The sequence below is a fragment of the Sciurus carolinensis genome, chromosome 4, assembly GCF_902686445.1.
Source record: "Sciurus carolinensis chromosome 4, mSciCar1.2, whole genome shotgun sequence".
Classification (NCBI taxonomy): Eukaryota; Metazoa; Chordata; class Mammalia; order Rodentia; family Sciuridae; genus Sciurus; species Sciurus carolinensis.
The window spans coordinates 81,553,747-81,573,330 of NC_062216.1; positions in this window are offsets into that span (position 1 = coordinate 81,553,747).

A 19,584-nucleotide genomic window follows, 5' to 3' on the forward strand; every position below is an offset into this window, starting at 1 on the left:
CTGTCTTCAGCAAAGTCTCTGCACTATAAGTATGGGGGAAAATGAATCACTTATTGATAGTTACCACATTGCCAGAAGCTGAGTCAATACAGATGTGTGAAAACATACAATTGCTCTCCTTTCTCTTCCTTCTCCTCTGATCCTCTGTTCATGTCCAGGGACATCTCAGTCTTCTATGGGCAGAGTAAGGGTCTACTCTACCTCCCCAGTTGGGATCTGAGATCCAGGACAAGTGACCAGTGTCAGAATACAGTTCTTCTCTTTTGGTCATGTGGTCTTTGCTGCATATCCAGAAAAAAATTCAAATACATAAACTATGAACTAATTCTGACAACTTACACCAGGATCTTGGATCCTTCTTTCTACTTTTTGGTTCACAGTAATTGTGCAGAACTGAAGTTGAAATCTGTTCATTTTAACACAGATTTAAGGGGACTGTTCTGTCATTTAGGATATCCACCCCCTCTTTTTTAGAAAGCACTATGGAAACTAAAATCTTTGGGGGTAAAGTACTCCTAATATTAAAACTTGTCAAAGCCAGAAAAATCACACAAGTACATTTGTATAATAAAAAATGTACTTCAGCAGCAACTGGAGTGTAATCTTATGGGATAATAGGTCCTTCAGTCTGGCTTGCTTATCAGTGAATGCCACATCCTGCGCACTGTTGAAGCCAGAGGGCACTTTCAAGTTAAAAAAAAAAAAATTGCCAAGAACTTTTAGGTTTGCAGTTTTCTGAACTGCAAAGTAACCAGATCTCATTTTATTGTTCAAAGAATTTTAAGTGTTTTAAAATTCCTCAAAAGACATCTGACATGGAAAATGGTGTTATTATTGCTGCAATCATTTTAATATTTGGATAAATACAAGCATTTCCTAGAAAACCTTGGGGAAAATAATCTTCCTACACTTTTATACATTTTAGTACTATTTCCTGAAATAGGGAATTCCATTTTGGTGTACCATGAATTTGACAGAATTCCCTAGAATGGAAAGATTTTACATTCAAGAAATAGGATGAAGATAAGTGAAAAGAACTGAATATTTCTTTCATAGTGACTAGGCAAGAGATGACTTAGTATTCAAGGGTATAAATGTTTAGTCTAAGAAAGATGCTGACAAGCTTCACTGCATTTCCCTCAGTACAGGAGGGGGAGAAAGATTTTAAAACTGCACCAGAAAAAAAAAACTGCACTGTATATGCACAGATAATTGCAGGCCCAAACATTGGGAATGCACATATGGACTCACAAATACACATAGGGTCTTCATAAAGCTCCTGTGTATGTTATTCTCTTTCCCCTGTGCATTTTAAAGTGTAATAACTTAGTTGAGGGTTGTGATAGAAATTACCTATACAGGAATTTGGAAGTGATTTTCTAAAACTTCATGCAACCGTATTTTTCAGTTAACAACAGACACTTCTCGTAGGTCTTAATGACAAATAGTACAAATGGCTGCCATAGACAAGAAGATAATACAAAACTAGCTATGTAGTTATACTTCATATTACTTTTTAGAAGAAATATTATTTTGATTTTACATGATACACACACAACTCATGGGCACACTGCTTCTTTCATAACTATGACCTATTATTAAACTTTTAAAACAACATCACAGGACATTATGAAATACCTGCATATCTTTGTGCATGAGAAAATATTCATATAAAAGCCAAGTCTAAAAGTGAGCTGATGTTTAACTGCTTAGAATATAAGGGAGAATTTTTGTTTGTTTTAATCATTTTTTAGTAACTGTATAATTTCCTAAAATTATTCAGTGTGGGAAGCCATCCATGACTTGTATGAGAACTGAGCATAGTTTGAACCATTAACTAGGAATATCTGGCCTCAGGAACTCAGCACGTGACTGAGAATGCCTAAGTCACGTGGTTATCCTGCCTTAGCTCACTGCTCAAGTTCAAATACAAGCATTGGATGTGGGAGTGACCTGTTAGAGCCAAATGGCTTGCTTACCTCCACCTCTAATCCTGTTTTTGGCAAAGAAGCTCCTACAGGTCCTCGATCTGTACCACTATAAATAAAGCAAGTGTAGGCTCCTTGCTCTATTAGAGATAGACCCTTTTGGACCACTCAATCAATCATGTCCCTGCTTCAAAAATATTCTTGCCTTTTTGTCTTCATTTCTGATATATGTATTTCTTAGCTTTTATTTCACAGCCAGCCCATCCCTGCAATGGAAGCTGTTTCCCTCACCCACAGAAGACTGGTACAAGAATTCAGGACGTAGTACTTTCTCTACAATCTCATGGATAATTTTTTTCTCCACTTTCTTTGAAGGCACATTTTTCCTTCCATTCTCTTTAGATATTTAATCTTAAAAGATAAAAAGATGCCTTCTTACTCACTGTTGGATGTGGAGAAATGCAGAGGGGAACAGAAGAACATTCAAAAGATGGAAGCCAGAGCAAAATACCAGGATGTGAAATAATGCTAACTATTTAGGGAATGCAAGTTCTTGAGTGTGGTTGAGCTATTGAAGCTCATATAGAGGAGAAGTGGTGAAGATGGGGACATGATACTGAAAAAGTAGAGAAGGCAACAGATATATAGGCTGTGGGAGCCTTGTTTATCACTCTCTGAGGTTTAGAACTTCTCCTCTAGGAACTGGTTAGCTAATAATAGGCTTTAAGAAGAGCAGTTGAGTCATTGGATTAGGATTTACAAAAGTCATTCTGCCAACAATGAGGAGGATTCACTGGAGGATAAATGTGACCATAGGTAGAAAGGACAATCTGGAGACTGAATTAAAACAGTAATGGAGGGAATGGAAAAGGAGGCAGTTAGTTCAAAAGAAATCAAGAGTAAAATATCTATAGAATTTATATTAATTGAATGAGAATAACTCTGAAAGTTCTGAATTAATAGTCTAGGTGTTTAATGATTCCCTGAATTGAGACACGGTACTCAGAATAGGAAAATGTCTAGAGAGATAAAACAGATTAGTGGTTCCTTAGGGCTTGTTGAAGAGACACAGGGAATGGGGAGATGGGGAGTGGTAGCTAAAGGATACAGGATTTCTTCTTGTGGTGATAAGAAATTGAATATGGTGGTAGTTTTATATATATATATATATATATATATATATATATATATATAAATATTTGTGTATATACCCAAAACTATTGGATTGTTTACATTAAGGAGTAATTTGCTTATTGAATTACATCTCAATAAAGCTGTTTTAAAGAAAAAAAGAAGCAAAATTAAGGTTTCCACAATGAAGAAAATTCACATATAGACAGCAACTTCAGCTCCTGCCAGAGCCTTGGAGATTTGGGACTTGCCAGCTCCTATAATCATATAAGTCAATTCCTTGTAATGGATGGATGGATGGATGGATGGATGGGTGGATGGATAGATAGACTGATTTCTTTATCTCCTTCTTATTCTGTTTCTCTGGAAGAACCTGCCTAAAACATATTTTGAAATTGGGAAGAAGAATGATGCTGTAAACAAGTACCTGAAAATGTGACAATGGTTTGGAATTGTGTTATGGATTGAGGCTGAAAGAATTCTGAGGTGGCTTGATAGAAATCGTAATTACCTGGCAGAGGCAGTTGGCAAAAATGTGGATGTTAGAGGTGCTTCTGATGTGGGTGCAAAAGGAAATTAGGAACATGTTTTTGGAAACTGGAAGATAGGAGATCCTTGTTAAACATGGCAGAAATTGGATCAACTGTGTTCCATCTTGGAAAAGTAAAATTATAAAAGATGAACTTGAATATTTGGCTGAGAACATTTCCAAGCAAAGCCTTATTTTACCTTGTTTCTTATAATAAATAGAAAGGGATAAGTTGAAGAAGCCAAAAGTTAAGCAAAAATAAACCAGTACTTGATGATTTTGGAGGTTTCACCCTACCCTTATTGTGAAGGATGTTATAATTAGAAAATTTGTTGTCTAGAAAGATTTTTTTTATTAGTGTTTTATAGTTGGACATAATAGTTTGGTTCATTTTGACATTATCATATATTTATGAAATTTAATTTGCTCTCTTTCAGTCCCTGGTGTCTCCTATTTCCCTCTCCTCCCTCCCTTTATTCCCCTTCCTTACTATACTGATCTGTCTCCTACTAATTTATCTATTTTTAATTGGTTCTTTATAGGTATACATAAAAAAGGAATTCACCATGGTATATTAATACATGCACATTGTGTAATTTTGTCAAATGCATTCCACATTTCCTCCCCTTTCCTGTTCCTCTTCCCACCCACTCATTCTCCTTCTTCCACCACACTGGTCTTTCCTCTATCCTTATGATATCTGATTCTCCTCCTCTTTTTTCTCCTTACTTTTCTTTATGTGGAAACATACAAGAGAAAATGTTCAATCCTTGATTTTCTAAGTCTAGTTTATTTCACTTAGCATGATGTTCTCCATTTCTATCCATTCACCAACAAATGCCATAGTTTCATTTTTTCTTTATGACTGAATAAAACTCCATCATGTATATTTACCACATTTTCTTAATCTATTCATCTATTGAAGGGGACTTGTTTCATAACTTGGCTTTGTGAATTATGCTGCTACAAACATGGATGTGGCTGTATCACTACAGTATGCTGATTTAGTTTAGTCTAGTTTTTTTTTTTTTTTTTAATAATACCAAGGAGTGGGATAGCTGGGATATGTAGTGGTTCCATTCCTAGTTTTTTGAGGAATCTCCATATTACTTTCCAGAATTGTTGTACTAATTTTCAGTTGACCAACAATGTATGAGGAAATGCTTTCAATTTTTCTCCATTAGGTATGATGTTGGGTTTATCATACTTAGCCTTTATAATGTACAGGTAAGTTCCTTCTATCTCTAGTTTCTCCAGCATTTTTATCTTGAATGGGTGCTGGATTTTATCAAAGGTCTTTCCTGCATCTATTGAGACGATCATATGATTCCTGTCCTTAATTTTATTAATGTGGTGAATTACATTTACTGATTTGCATATGCTGAACCAAACTTGAATCTTTGGAATAAAAGCCACTTAGTCATGGTGTACTATGTTCTTCTGTTTTTGAATGTGGTTTACTAATACTTTATTAAGAATTTTTGCATCTATGTTCATCAGACATATTGGTCTATAATTTTCTTTCCTTGATATGTCTTTGTCTGGTCTTGGTATCAGGATTATATTGGCTTCATAATTTCATGGAGTAATTTGAGGAAGACTGGTATTAGGTTTTATTTAGAGATCTGGTAGAACTCAGTTGAGAATCCATCCAGTCCTGTTCTTTTCTTTGTTGGAAGGCTTTTAATTGCTGTTTCGATCTCATAACTTGATATTGGTTTATTGAGGGTTTTCTATTTCTTCCTGGTTCAATTTAGGCAGCTCGCATGCATCTAGAAATTTGTCAATGTATTCTAGATTTTCCAATTTATTGGAGTACAAATTTTCAAAATAGTATCTAATGATTTTAGAAATGTCTGTAGTGAAATTTCTTTTCATCTCTAATTTTGTGTCTTTCCTTTGGTTAGTTTGGCTAAAGGTTTATCAATCTTGTTTGTATTTCCAAAGAATGAGCTCTTGGTTGCATTGATACTATGCATTTTTTATCCTCAAAATTTCATAATATTGGCTCTGATTTTAGTTATTTCCTGTCTTCTTCTGATTTTGGCACTAATTTGTTCTTCCTTTTTTAAGACCTTGAGGTATGGCATTAGATTATTTATTTGTAATATATTTTTAAATGTAGGAACTCAATGTTGTAAACTTTCCTCTTAGAACTTCCCTCTTACTTTCCAAGAAATTTTGATTTGCTGAATTTCTGGTCTCATTTGTTTTTGAAAATGTCTTGATTTATGATTTAAGTGTGTGAGTGCGCGCACATGTGTGTGTGTGTGTGTGTGTGTGTGTGTATTGTGGTGGGGATTGAACACAGGACCTCGCACATTCTAGGCAAGTGCTCTACCACTGACCTACACCCCAGCTCTTTTTGGAAAGTTTTTTTTCTGGGGATAAAAACGAGGTTGTAGCTGGGCAACCTTTTGCTAAGGAAATTATGTCTGTGACTAATGGATCCAATCAACTAATTTAGCAAGATCCAAGAGTAGAAATTAGGTTATCTAGAAAGGATCTTTCTAATGAATCTTCTCATCTGATACCGTGGATCCCTTTGGCATGCACTGGGTACTCCAAAGATATTTGAGAATATTCTACAAGCAGAAACATTACCTGCTTGGACTGAAACAGACCAAGACTAGACAAAATCAAAAAAGGCTATTGAACTCCTAAAATTCTACAGGCAGGAAATGAGTTTATAGAGCTATTTGGTTGCAACCGTATTCTATTCAAGAAAAGAATGACTCAGTGGGCCAAACTGCTACTGATTCAGAGATTGAGGACAATGAAGCCACCAACCAGGTCACAAAGCACAATGGAGTTGCTTCAGAGCACAAAGGAACACAGAACCACAAGCCACAGAGAATTATTCTCAGGCATTGAAATCTAATGGAATGGATCCTCCCAAATTTCAGACTTGCTTGTTATTGGTAACCCCTTAATTTCTTCCAACTTTTCCCTTTTGTAATGGACATGTGAACACTACACCCATTTCATGATTATGTTTTGGAAGAAACAACTTGTATTCTAGGCTCACAGGTCTACATACGGAAATAAATCTTGCCCAAGGATAGATCATGCTGAGTTTCATCCTTACTTGATTTAGATAATAAGATCTTAGATTAATAGTTGATGGTTAATGGGTGGAAACTTTCAGGAATGTTGGGATGAGAAGTATGTATTTTGAATGTGAGATATACATGAATTAAAGGGGTGAGGGCAGAGAGTGGATTTTAATGGACTGAATTGTGGCCTCCCAAAAGATACTTCTACCCATGCCTGCAAATGTGACCTTATTTGGAAAAAAAAGATCTTTGCTGATGGATGTAAATAAGTATCTTGAGATAATATCATCTTGGATTAGGGTGGGCCTTAAATGCAATAAAAAATTCTGAAAGAAGAGAAGGGAAAATAGATGCAGAGACACAAGAAGAAAGACCACGTGAAGATAGAGGCTAAATGTGCAGGTATGCTGTCACCAGCCATAGAATGCCAAGAGCCTTTAAAAGGTAGAGAAGCAAGAGAAGATTGTCCCCCACAGCTTCCAAGGAAGCTCGGCACTGCAATGTCTTGGTTTCAAACTCCATGTCTCCAGAACTGTGAGCAAATAGATTTTGTTGTTAAGCCACCACGTTTGTGGAATTTGTTAGAGCAGTAGTAAAATAACCAATACCCTGGGCAAGAATGAATTCCGTTGCCAGTCCACACTCTTTCTCAGAACCATCACTCTTCTCCAACAACTTATATCTAGATACCAAATCCAATTCTCTGTCACAGATTCACCTCTACATTGTGGAAAATTTATTCTCAAATGTCCCACTGTCCTTTCCTGCAACCAGCTTCCTTCCATTAGAGCCATCTCAGAGAACACACATGATTTTATCTTCTAACTCCAGGAAGAAGATGGAATTGTCAGAGTGCCAGCTGATTTTCTTCTAAGAGTATCCTCCACTCCTTTGTGGTCTTCTGAATGCATCAGAGACAGGGAAAGTGCACCAGTTCCAGATGCCCAAGCTTCCAAATCCAAATAAATGGATGCCCTACTCCAAACCCCACAGTATCTGAATTCCAAAATGTCCTGTTAGACCACTATTTAGGCACTTAATTTTAATTGTATTTACTTCTGACATATTATGATTATTATAGGCCAGTGGTTTGAACTATATACTTAAGACATAGCTCCAGTCTTACGAATTAATAAAACAGTTGGAATAACACTTATGGTCATCATCATGTGCATAGGCACTGTGTTAGGTACACACACATCTTTGTTAGGATCTATTAGAACAAAATATATGGAGGTTTTGATAATATAAAGGATACCTTGTTATTCTGTTACCTTTCGAATTCTTTATTACATCAGTGTATTACTTTTTAATAAATAAGTTTCTTTTCTTCAGAAGCAGAAGAATTAAGGCACTTATAATACTTGATATATAGCAATATGGGATCCATTTCACAGATCAGAATTGGGATTTATTTAGCATAGTATTCAACAAAACTCCTGGGAGACACCGCATAGGAAATGGAATTGTCCTCGCTAACTTAGAGTTCAGAGGTTTGGTATTTTTCCCACTTTATTTCAGAGTCATTTATGATTCTGTGACTCATAAACATAAACATTTATTTTTAACATTTATTTTTAACAGGACATTCCAAAATGTCCTGTTAAAATGCTTTAGATAAACTGGATATTGTAAGAGCTGCTCTTCTGTATGTCATTCCATAATAACACTGATTTGATAGATAATAATCAGACACTTTATTTTGATACCAGAAATATTTCATCTTCTTCTTGTGTTTAGTAGGTATATTCTTTAGTAAAAACCAAATAACATTTAAACAATAGAACTTAATTTCTCCATTAAACCTATAAAGGAGGCTTACCTGGATAACCCAAGCTGCCACAGTCACTTGTCAAAGTCTTTAGAGCCTAGGCTCATGGTGTCTTCTCAACCTTCTTGAAGCCTGCCTCCTATTATCAAGGTTTATTCATAGTTCAAATATGACTTGTTAATTCCAATGGTCACATCACCAAGAAGAAGGAATAAAAGAATGAATTGAAATGCAGTCTGTAAAAAATAATAATAAAAAAAAGGAATGAATGCTCATCTCCTCATTTTTAAGGAGTCTTCCTAATCTTTGCAAACACTCCCACTTACATCTCTTTGACCATACCAAACTCTGAGGAGGGATAGGAAATGAAATTTCATCTGGACTCATATCAAGGATTTGATTAGTAAGAAACAAAAGAATGGAAATTTGAGGAGGCAATTAACAACCAGTGACACAGCAGTGTCTACACATGCCATAGCTCAACTTCTGAAGATCAGACTTACAGTTAGATCAGAGTCACAGTAATTATGCAAAATATACCTTTCATGGTGACACACCTATTCATGTTCTGTTCATCATCTTATCTGAGCAACCACAATGCAAGAAAGTAAAGAAATTCTTGTACTATCAAAATTAAAAATAAATAATGACAGTTCTAAAATAGTAGGTCCAAGTATTTTAAAAATGAAGTCCATTGTGCAAGGTGCTGTGTTAGGGCCTTCTAAACAACAATGGTAAGATTCCAAATGTAGTAAAGATCAATATTGAGTCATCATCCATTGCTGGGTTTTCAGGCATGTTTGGATGTGTTTGTCAAACTGATGGAGTAACCTGATAAAAATCTGTTTTCAGAGGGGTCTGAAGTCCTCAGTGGCAGGGAGGGAAGCAAGCATGACAGGACTGACCTCTAAAGGCAAAGGAGAATAAGAGTTCTGAAAACAGCATGGTCAGGACTGAGATAATCTGTCCTCCAACTCTGTTCCCTTAGTAGATGCTAAGGAGAAAGAAAGCTATGAGTTAAAATTGAAAAATCTCTTTCTAAACTCTGACACTTTGGGGCCCAAAAAGCACTGTCTTAGAATATATCTAACACAAAACAAACATCATTGTCAGAAGGCATCTTCTGCAATTCCATATTAGGCTGCCTCAAGCATTTTCATACTAACAGCTGGGTGTAGTCACCAGTGCACAACTGATATGTCCAACGCCCAGTGGTGGGACATGCTGCACTCTGCCAGACCCAGTTGTTTGATTAAACAGAAGTATGGCACTTGCTCAGTGCAGCAGAGGGCCAGTTGAAAATCAGCACAATCTGCTATACTTGGAAAAGTGAAAATAACCCTAAACAAGGAAACTACTCTTCTCAGAGGGGCAGTGAGGATATGGGGAGTGTGGTGACTACATGAGGTATATCCCCTGGGCTACTGGAACTTGATAGAGGGTGACAGATTATTGGCAGGATTTTATAAGTGTCTGAATACTTGTATAGTTAGTGGTTCATAGTTAGGAAAATTTTAATTATGTATATATTTTTCCTGGAAAGAATACACTTGCCTCAAAACTGAAAAAAAATTTTATGAGAATATTATGACATTGTGATGAAATTTGGGAATTACTGAACAAGGTAAATACGGTTTTTGCTGTATAAAAGATACCAAATACAGGGCTCAGGATATAGCCCAGTAATGGAGCACTTGCCTACCATACTCAAGGTCCTGGTTTAAATCCCCAAGAATGAACACACACACACACACACACACACACACACACACACACACACAAGTACAGCCATGAGTCACAATGACAGAGATAAGGTTGTGTGAACATTATAGAGTGTACTTACATAGATCTAAGTGGTATAGTTCAATCAATTGGAATGACCACTTGATGAAATCTAGAGAGGTGGTAATTTTGAGATGTATGAGGCTGCTGCTTTTGTAACATGTGATACTATTTTACAGTAAATTTTATTTTTTCACAAATAGCCATATGCTCTAAAATAGTGGTTTAAAATAAAACAGTAATACATAAATCATTTGTATAGTTGTTTATTATCATCATGAAGTATGTGCTGCACATAGTTATTTGTGCTAAACTTTTTTTTTCCCCTTTGGTACCCGTGGATTGAACCAGGGGGGTGCTCAACCACAGAGCTACATCCCCAGTCTCACCCACTTTTTGAGACAGGGTCATGCTAATTTGCTTAGGGTCTCACTTAATTGCTCAGACTGGCTTTGAATTTGGGATCTTCCTGCCTCAGCCTTCTGAGCCGCTGGGATTACAGGCGTGCACCACCGCACCTGATTGTGCTATACTTTTATATCACTGGCAGTGCAGTAGTTTAGTTTGTTTACATCAGCATCACCAGAAATGTGTGGGTAATGTTTTACAACTGTGGCTATGATGTCATCAAAGATTTTTTCAGCTCCACTATAATCTTATGGAACCACTGTGGTATATGCAGCCCAGCCCTGACTGAGACATCATTGTGCAGAGAGTAGTTGTATACAGAGTTTCAAGCTACTTTTCTTCATGTCATCAAAAAAAATGTGTTAAGCACCTACTATGTACTTTATTCTAATTGTTATGAATATTGTAGTAAATTTAAAAAATGGGAATGATAGCATCTAGTTGAAGCCAATATCAGATATTGGCTGTAGAAATTGACAGTTCATGTTTTATTACCCCCAAAGATTTACCAACACATTACATTTACTTCCTCCCAAAAAGAGTATATTTAACCACCATGGCATATTGAATTATTGTTTAAAGTTTTTTACTTCTTTTTCATATAATGATATCTTAATTATCCTTTTCCATGTAACTACTTTAAAAACAGTTTTGAAATATAATGCATATATTAGAAATTCAACTATTATATATGATTTTTGATAAATTTATACAATAATAGAACTATTACCACAATATGGTTTTAAAACACTTTACTCCTTGAATTTCCCTTATGCTGTACGTAATCAATCCTCCTCCCACCCCTAACTCCAATAACCATATCTCTATTGTTTTCCCTTTTAAAAAATTTTAAGAAATGGAAGCATATAATATATATTATTTGAGATTTTATTTCTTTCATAATGACTAATAATGGTTTTAAGATTCCTTCATATTGTTGCCTATACCAAACTCTACTCCTTTTCATTGCAGAATAGTATTCTATTGTATTTGATATACTTCATTTGTTTATTCATTTCCCAGTTGATTAATATTTAGGTTGTTTCCATATTCAACTACTAGAAATAATGTTATTCTGTTTACCTGCAAATATTTGTAAGTCTTCATTTCTCCTGAATCAATAGTGAGGGGTGGAAATGCAGTGTTGAATGATAAATATATGTATGACTTGTCTAGATATTACTATACTATTTTTTCAAAGTCAATGTAACATTCCACATTCTCACAGGCACTGTAGAGAAATTTGAGTCTATCCATATCCTTATCAACTTGATATTTTCAGACTATTTGGTAATAGCCTTTCCAGAGGGTCTCTAATGGAATTTCATTACAGTTTTAATTTGCCTATCCCAAATGTTTTCATCTCTTTATGTGCATCTGTGTTCATTAGGAACAATTTCTTGTAGTTATATTTCTTTTCTAGGGATACCTTTGCCTGGCTTTGCTATTATACCATCCTGAAAAGTTGGGAAGGGATACCTCCCTTTTATCTGAAAACATTTGTATAGGATTGGTATAATTTCTTGTCTAAATGTTTGATAAAATTTATTATTGTCACCTCTAGGCTGGGCTTTTCACTGTAGGCAGATTTTTAATTACTAATTCAGATTTATTCAGATTTCTTCTTGAGACAGTTTTGGCAGTTTATATCTTTTCAAAATATTTCACTTAAATTGTATAGTTTGTTGGCTTAAAGTTGCTCAAAGCATTTCCTTATAATTCTTTCCTGAATGATCTGTGTGATGTTCTTTATTTCATTACTGATTTTGTCAATTTCCTTTTCCCCTCTTTTTCTTTTTTCTTTTTTGGTTAGCATAACTAAATGTTTATCAATTCTATTGATCATTTAAATGAAACAAATATTTTGTGAATTTTGTCTATTTTCTCTGATTTCTATTTCATGTATTCTTCTCTTGGCTTTATTATTTACTTTCTTCTACTTGAGGTTTGATATGCTCTTCTTTGTAAAGTTTCTTGAGTAGAAACTTAGATTGTTGCTTTTAGAACTCTTTCTTATTCAATTTAAGCATTTGAAGTTATAAGTTCTAAGCACTGATTTTACTATAGCTCATATATTTTAATAAACTAGGTTTTCATTTTCATTCACTTAAGTATATTTTATAATTTACCCGATGATTTAATTTTTGACTTATCTTTTTTCCAAAAGTATGTTGTTGAAATTCCTTGCTTTCTGTTGTTTTCTTTTCTTGTTCCTTTTTCTTGCTTTCATCAAAAATATATTTTGAGGCCTGTTTTATGACTTATAATATATATTGGACATATTTCATGTGCACTTGAAACTGAATGTGTATTCTGGTGTTGGTTAGAGCATTCTATATATTATTTATGTCAGATTGGTTGAGAGTGTTACTCATGTCCTGATTTTCTATCTAGTTCTATTAATTATTGAGAAAAGACTATTAAAATGTTTAACTACTACAATATTGAATAGTCTATCCTTTAATTCTATATTTGGGGGCTTTGGTACCAACTTTGGTAAGTTTATGTATTTACAATGCTTTTCCTCCTAAAGTACTAAAATTTTTATCATTATGAAGATTTTCTTTGTCACTAGAATTATTTTTATCTAAAAGTCTACTTTTGTATTATAAAAATGTATTTGTATTCTTGTATTAATAAAGCAACCCAGACTCCTCTATTATGTGACTGTTTGCTGGCACCATCTTCGCTCTGATCCAGGGCAATGAGTCCACTATAATGTCAGTATCTTTTACATGAGCAAAGGAAATGAACAAATCTCCGTATTTGCAGTTATAGGTGATCATTGGTTCCCCTTAAAGAACTGTTAGTGATTGATCAAAACACTGAGAACAAATCCACTGCACCCTCTGAGAGAAATTTTCCCCACGTTTATAACATGTGGTAAAGTGAAAACAGCTTACTAAAGTGTCTTCCAGTCAACAGTGGGAGAAAGATACTTTCCAGCAATTCGGCAAATCTCAACATAGATACACAGAAAACAAGGAAATAAAATGCCTTTGAAAGTCTATAATCCCCCAACAACTGAGTCCTCAGATGTTGAAATGGATGAAATGCCAGACACAGAATTTTTAAAAGTTTATGATTAAAATGATTAAGTTACTAAAAGAAAATATGAGAAATGAACTAAGAGAGAAAAATGGGAAGTAAAAGATCATTTTGATACAGAGATAGAAATTCTTAAAAAGGACCAAATACATATTCTGAAACAAAGCAATTCAGTTCTTACATAGCTATTGTTTGTTTTTTATATTCTTTTACTGTAAATGTGTTTTTAAATATAAAGTGTCTGTTGTAGACAGCATATAGTTGGAATTTGCTTTTTCCTCTGTATTTTAACTATACTTTAAAAATTATTTTCCTAGTAATTCTTCTAAGGATTACAATACACAACTTCAATTTATCATGCTTTGGGATCATCATCATTATCAACGTTGCTACAGTATATTTCTACTCTATCATCTCACATTAGTGCTGGTACCATCATACACATTACACCAATACATGTAATAAAATCACCAAAAGATAGCATGATAGATGCTGCTTCAATTAGTCTTTGTTTTCAAAGTAACGAGAAGAGAAAAAAAGGGTAGTCTTTTATATTTTCCATGTATTTAACATCTTCATTACTCCTTGTTCTTTCTTGTAGAATTAAGTCTACTTTTGGGTGTTCATGATCAATGTAACCTGATAAAACTATCACTTTCACCAAACAGTGGGGTGATGCTGCTCCCATGCGTTCCCAAGCCAATGAGCTACACATTGCTAAAATTCTTACTCAAAATTCTTGCAGTTTTTCCAGGAACAAATACCTCTCAGTTATTACCTGTCTCTAGTCAATTTCTATAGCCCTGAAATGTTTGTTATAGAAAAATTTGTCCAGGTTTATATTTTAATTCTACAGAAAGGATTTACAGTATCATAAGCTAGAAATACTTCTGTAATATGGTCTGTAGTACCTCTCCCTGAAGTAGTAAGTATATTTCAATGTCCCATTGGCGTTCAACTTAGCCATGTGACTTATGTTATCCAATGATATTAGCAGAGGATTTAAATGTAGTCTCATGATTTGGCTTGGCTCTTGCACTCTTATTACACATCATCAAAAGAACATGCCTTAGATAATCACTGTTCCTAAAGTAAAGAAGTATGAAGCAGATCTCTATCCAATATTTAGCCAGTCAAGTCCCGCTAAGATCAGCCAAGTTCAGCCAAACCCCAGCTAAAACCATAACTAACCTACATACGTAAAAGTTAAAAAAATAAGTACTATTATAAGCAACAAAGATTTTTGGCATTGTTTGTTATTTAGCAATGTTGACTTATGGAGTCATCTAATAACAAATGATACTCTATCTACTCTGTCCCACATCAGCTATAAAACAAAATAGTACCTGCTTTTTACCATCTGTTCAGTGAATCAAAGATGAAGGGTAATGTCTAGGCTACAAGTATCACTGAAGGCACAGAGATAATAAAACAGTTGGCATAGATTGATCATGGAATTATTTGTCAAGAGGGGACAATGGATTAGTATAAACCTTAAAAAGTCATTTACCTCTGAGAATTATTAACACAAAAGTATTGAAGTCCATGAAAAATTCAATTGTGTCTTTTGTGAGGTTAATTGGTAAGTTTAGATATAACTCAGCCTTCCTCTATTACTCCGGCATTACAAAACAAACTATAAACAAGAATACATTCTAAACTCCCATTTTGTTGCAAGGCCCTATATACTTTGCACATAGACAGAACTTCTTGAGCAGCTTTACCAAGTCAGTACAATTCAGCAACATCCAAAACAGAATACCTATAATATCAGAAAGCAGCACAAGGAGTCTTAGAATTCCTCACTTGAATGATAGAACTCAGCAATAAATAGCTGTTTGTAATGCAATGTGATATGGATCATGGTAGATATCTCTGCGTTAGAGAGAAATGCCACTTCAGATCTAAGAACATTAACTTAAAAATCCGTTCTCTCACCAGCATCATAGGGAATATTGTCAGTCTTGGCACTGAGGTAGTCCTTATATTGATGTACCACTGGAATGTGTGTATGCAGAGAATGAGAGACAGCAGGACACTCAAGGAGCTATTGTATAAGAAAACTGATGTCGAAAAAAATCACAAGCAAGGAGAGGAGGATAAATGTTATAAAAACATAGTGAAGCACAGCATCAAGCTATGCAATGGAGCTTTGGACTACTGGGAAATAGCAGCAGTATACAAAACAGCCCTAGCTGCATCTGTAAAGAATGTGAAGAAAGCCATCAGGTGAATAGCTAAACAATTGGCTACACTGCTGACCCAGGATCAGGTTTCACATGTGCATAGTTTATCTACATTTGCCTACTTTCACACTTGAATATAACAACTGTAACTTGTACCCACAGCATTATCTTTGAAAACAAAAGCCAATGGAATAATTCTAGTTGTAGTCTATCAACCCCTCATATTTTATATGATTTTCTTAATAGTATGCATAAATTCTGATGTCCTTTGAAAACACAACACACTGCAGGTAATACAATTAATAGGAAATGTTCTGGCAGTCATAGACATTGTACCCATAACAATCCAGAAGCCAAAAAGGTCCCTGCCCCTGAAAAGAAACCAGCCACAATAAAGCTCATGAACTTCATCCACAGAAGTAGCAGAGACTCCATGAACCCTGTGACCTACAATTTGTTAAAAGCTTACAAATATAATAACATGCTCAAAAGCTCTCTCTAGAAAATGATCAAGTTTTCTTAATTTGTAAGGAGGATCCACATTGCACTGGGAAAAACATAAAGGTATCCCTAATAGGCAGTGACAAAAACTCAAAAAAACATACAAATCACCAATTATAATCACACATTAGCCAGAGGCCATTTTGTGTGAGAGCAATAATCCTTTAAGATTCACTAACTCTGACATTTGCAGGCAAATGGATGAAATTGGAGAATATCATGCTAAATGAGATAAACCAATCTCAAAAAACCAAAGGAAGAATGATCTCGCTGATAAGCGGATGATGACACATAATGGAGGTGGGAGGGGGCAAGAATGGAGGAAGGAGGGACTGTATAGAGGGAAGAGAGGGGTGGGAGGGGTGGGGAGGGAGGGAAAAATAATGGAATGAATCAAACAACATTACTCTATGTAAATTATGATTACACAAATGGTATGCCTTTACTCCATGTACACACAGAGAAACAACATGTATCCCATTTGTTTACGATAAAAAAAAAAAAAAAAAGATTCACTAACTCTGGACTGGGGTGCTCAGTGGCAGAGTGCTTGCCTGACATGTGGAAGGCACTGGGCTTGATCCTTAGCACCATATTAAAAAAAAAATAATAAGGAGAGGATCCAAGATGGCAAACTAGAAGAAGACTGCATTTCTTGTTGCTCAGTGACTCAAGATTCAAGCAGAGAAAATAGTTTCTCTTCGAGGCAGCCCTCGCTGCCCATAGACCCCCTGCTATTTGCCCGTTTGTCCACGGTGAACACCAGCCCTTTGCTCAGTATATAACACATCTTTTGCTTGCAGATCACTCGCTGACCTGGGTCGACCACCTGCTGGTTGCCCTTTTGGCTGCCCATTGTTCCACTGCCACATGTCCACCCACTGAGCACCAGCTATTTGCCTGCAGACTGCCCACGGACCACTGGCAGAGCGCCAGCTGTCCCTCACTGCCTGGAAATCCATTGTCAGAGTACCCACAGGTTTGGTTATATGTGGCCTCCATCATCTTGGGACACTGGCCAGGGCATGGGAATTCAGGACCAAGGATCCTGCAGGTTTGCTGCCGCCACTGCCACCATCTCAGGGCACAGCTGTCTGTCTGGGAAACCTGCCAGGGTCTGGAGATATATTGTCAGGGTACCTGCAAGTCTGGTTGCACCTAAGGTCTTCCTGTTGGGTGTGCTAGTGGCTGCCATCTGTTTACCTCTTTGTAAGTTTGTTCCTATGTGTGAGTGCATCCTTGGTGGTCTCTCTGCAAGTTGAAATGGCATTGAGATCTTGGGATTGCAGCAAGGCAGAGCCTGGGGAAGCTGAAGCCCAGGTCTATCAGATTGTAGCTGAGACTATGTGGGCCAGTCTGGGCCTGGCACACCTGTGGAAAGTTGGAAACTGGGGGCAGTTCCCCAGGGGGAGTACAGGTTAGAGAAAGTGGAGAAAATTGGTCTGTCTCCTGCTCAGTGAGTACTGAAGTGCACAGGGATGGAAGGGGCTGGTTACAATGGATGGGAAGTCTGGAAGAGAGAATGAGGGTATCTTGCTATCAGCTCACCCAGCCAACCAGTCCAGCACCCACTGGATTGGAGCTACCATCAAACTTCAGACAACCCCACCTATTGGCAGAGAAGGGAAGCTGAGAAAAATTTTGAAAGCCAACAGAAGCTATTGGTCAATTTTCCATAGAGCCCCTTTTTCTTTTCTTTTTTCCCCTTTCTCTCACAGCTCTACTCTCTTTGAATCCAAATATATTTCATGTATCAATTTATTGAGGAGTGGGATTTCTAAATAGTATATTACAGTTTGATTGTGTATTCTTTTATTTTTTAAATTTTTAAAAATTTGTATATATTTCCTCTCACCTATCTGTCTGCCTGGATTCTCTTTCTCACTTCTCCCATGCTAACATCCAATCTCTATTAATTCCTCCTTCATACTTACTATAAATTTCTATCTCTATCTTCTCTCCTTCTCATAAACATCACATGCCACACTAATTCTTTTCCCTCTTTGTCCATCATTTCAAATAGCAAACTTACTGTTTATATTGTAGACAATAATTGAATAGATCATCTCTGTTTATTGTGACAAAACTGTAGATGCCTCAATAGGAGCTATTTGGTTTAAAGTTGTATATTGTTTTCATTGGTTGCTGTTAATATTGGTCTCCCCCTTGAAGGTTTGGTACTGGAAACCTTCAAGGGCACTTTAAGACAACAGGGTAGAAACTGTACTGCCTCGGATTCATACCTCTAGATGGGAAGATACACAAACAACATGGGAACAAAGACCCTCAAACAAACCAAGATGTTCCAACAGTAGAATTCATAGACAATAACCATGAACAAAACTTCCAAGAAATATGGGATAACATGAAAAGACCAAATTTAAGATTTATTGAAATAGATGAAGACATGGAGATACAAACCAAAAGAATGCACAATCTTTTCAATGACATAATATCAGAAATTTTCTCAAATCTAAAGAATAAAATGGAAAATCAACTACAAGAGGCTTAGAGGAACCCAAATGTACAAAACTACAGCAAACCTACACCAAGGCACATTATAATGAGAATAATTAACATACAGAATAAGGATAGAATGTTATAGGGGGAAACCAATTTGGATCTCAGCTGATTTCCCAACCCAGACCCTCAACTACAGGAGATCCTGGAATAACATACATCAAGGTTTGAAAGAAAATGGATGCCAACCAAGAATTTTATATCCAGCAAAACTAAGTTTCAGATTTGAAGATGAAATAAAAACCTTCCACGATAAATAAAAATTAAAAGAATTCACAACCAGAAAGCCTGCACTACAGAACAACATTCTCAGCAAAATATTTCAAGAGGAGGAAATGAAAAAGAAAAAAAAACAAAACAAAACTAAATCAGCAAAGGGAGAAGCTACACTAAAGTGAAAGTCAAAGGAGAAAGTCAAGTGAAAAAACAAAAATGACCAGGAATACAAATCATATCTCCATAATAATGCTGAATATTAATGGCCTAAACTCATCAATGAAAAGATATAGATTGGCATACTGGATTAAAAAAAAAAAAAAAACCAACAATATGCTGTCTTCAAGAGACTCACCTCCCAGGAAAAGATATTCACAGACTGAAGGTGAAACAATGGGAAAAAATTTATCCCTCACATGAACTGCATAAACAAGGAGGGGTTTCTATACTCATATCAGAGAAAGTGGACTTTAAGCCAAAATCAATAAAAAAGGATAAAGAAGAATAT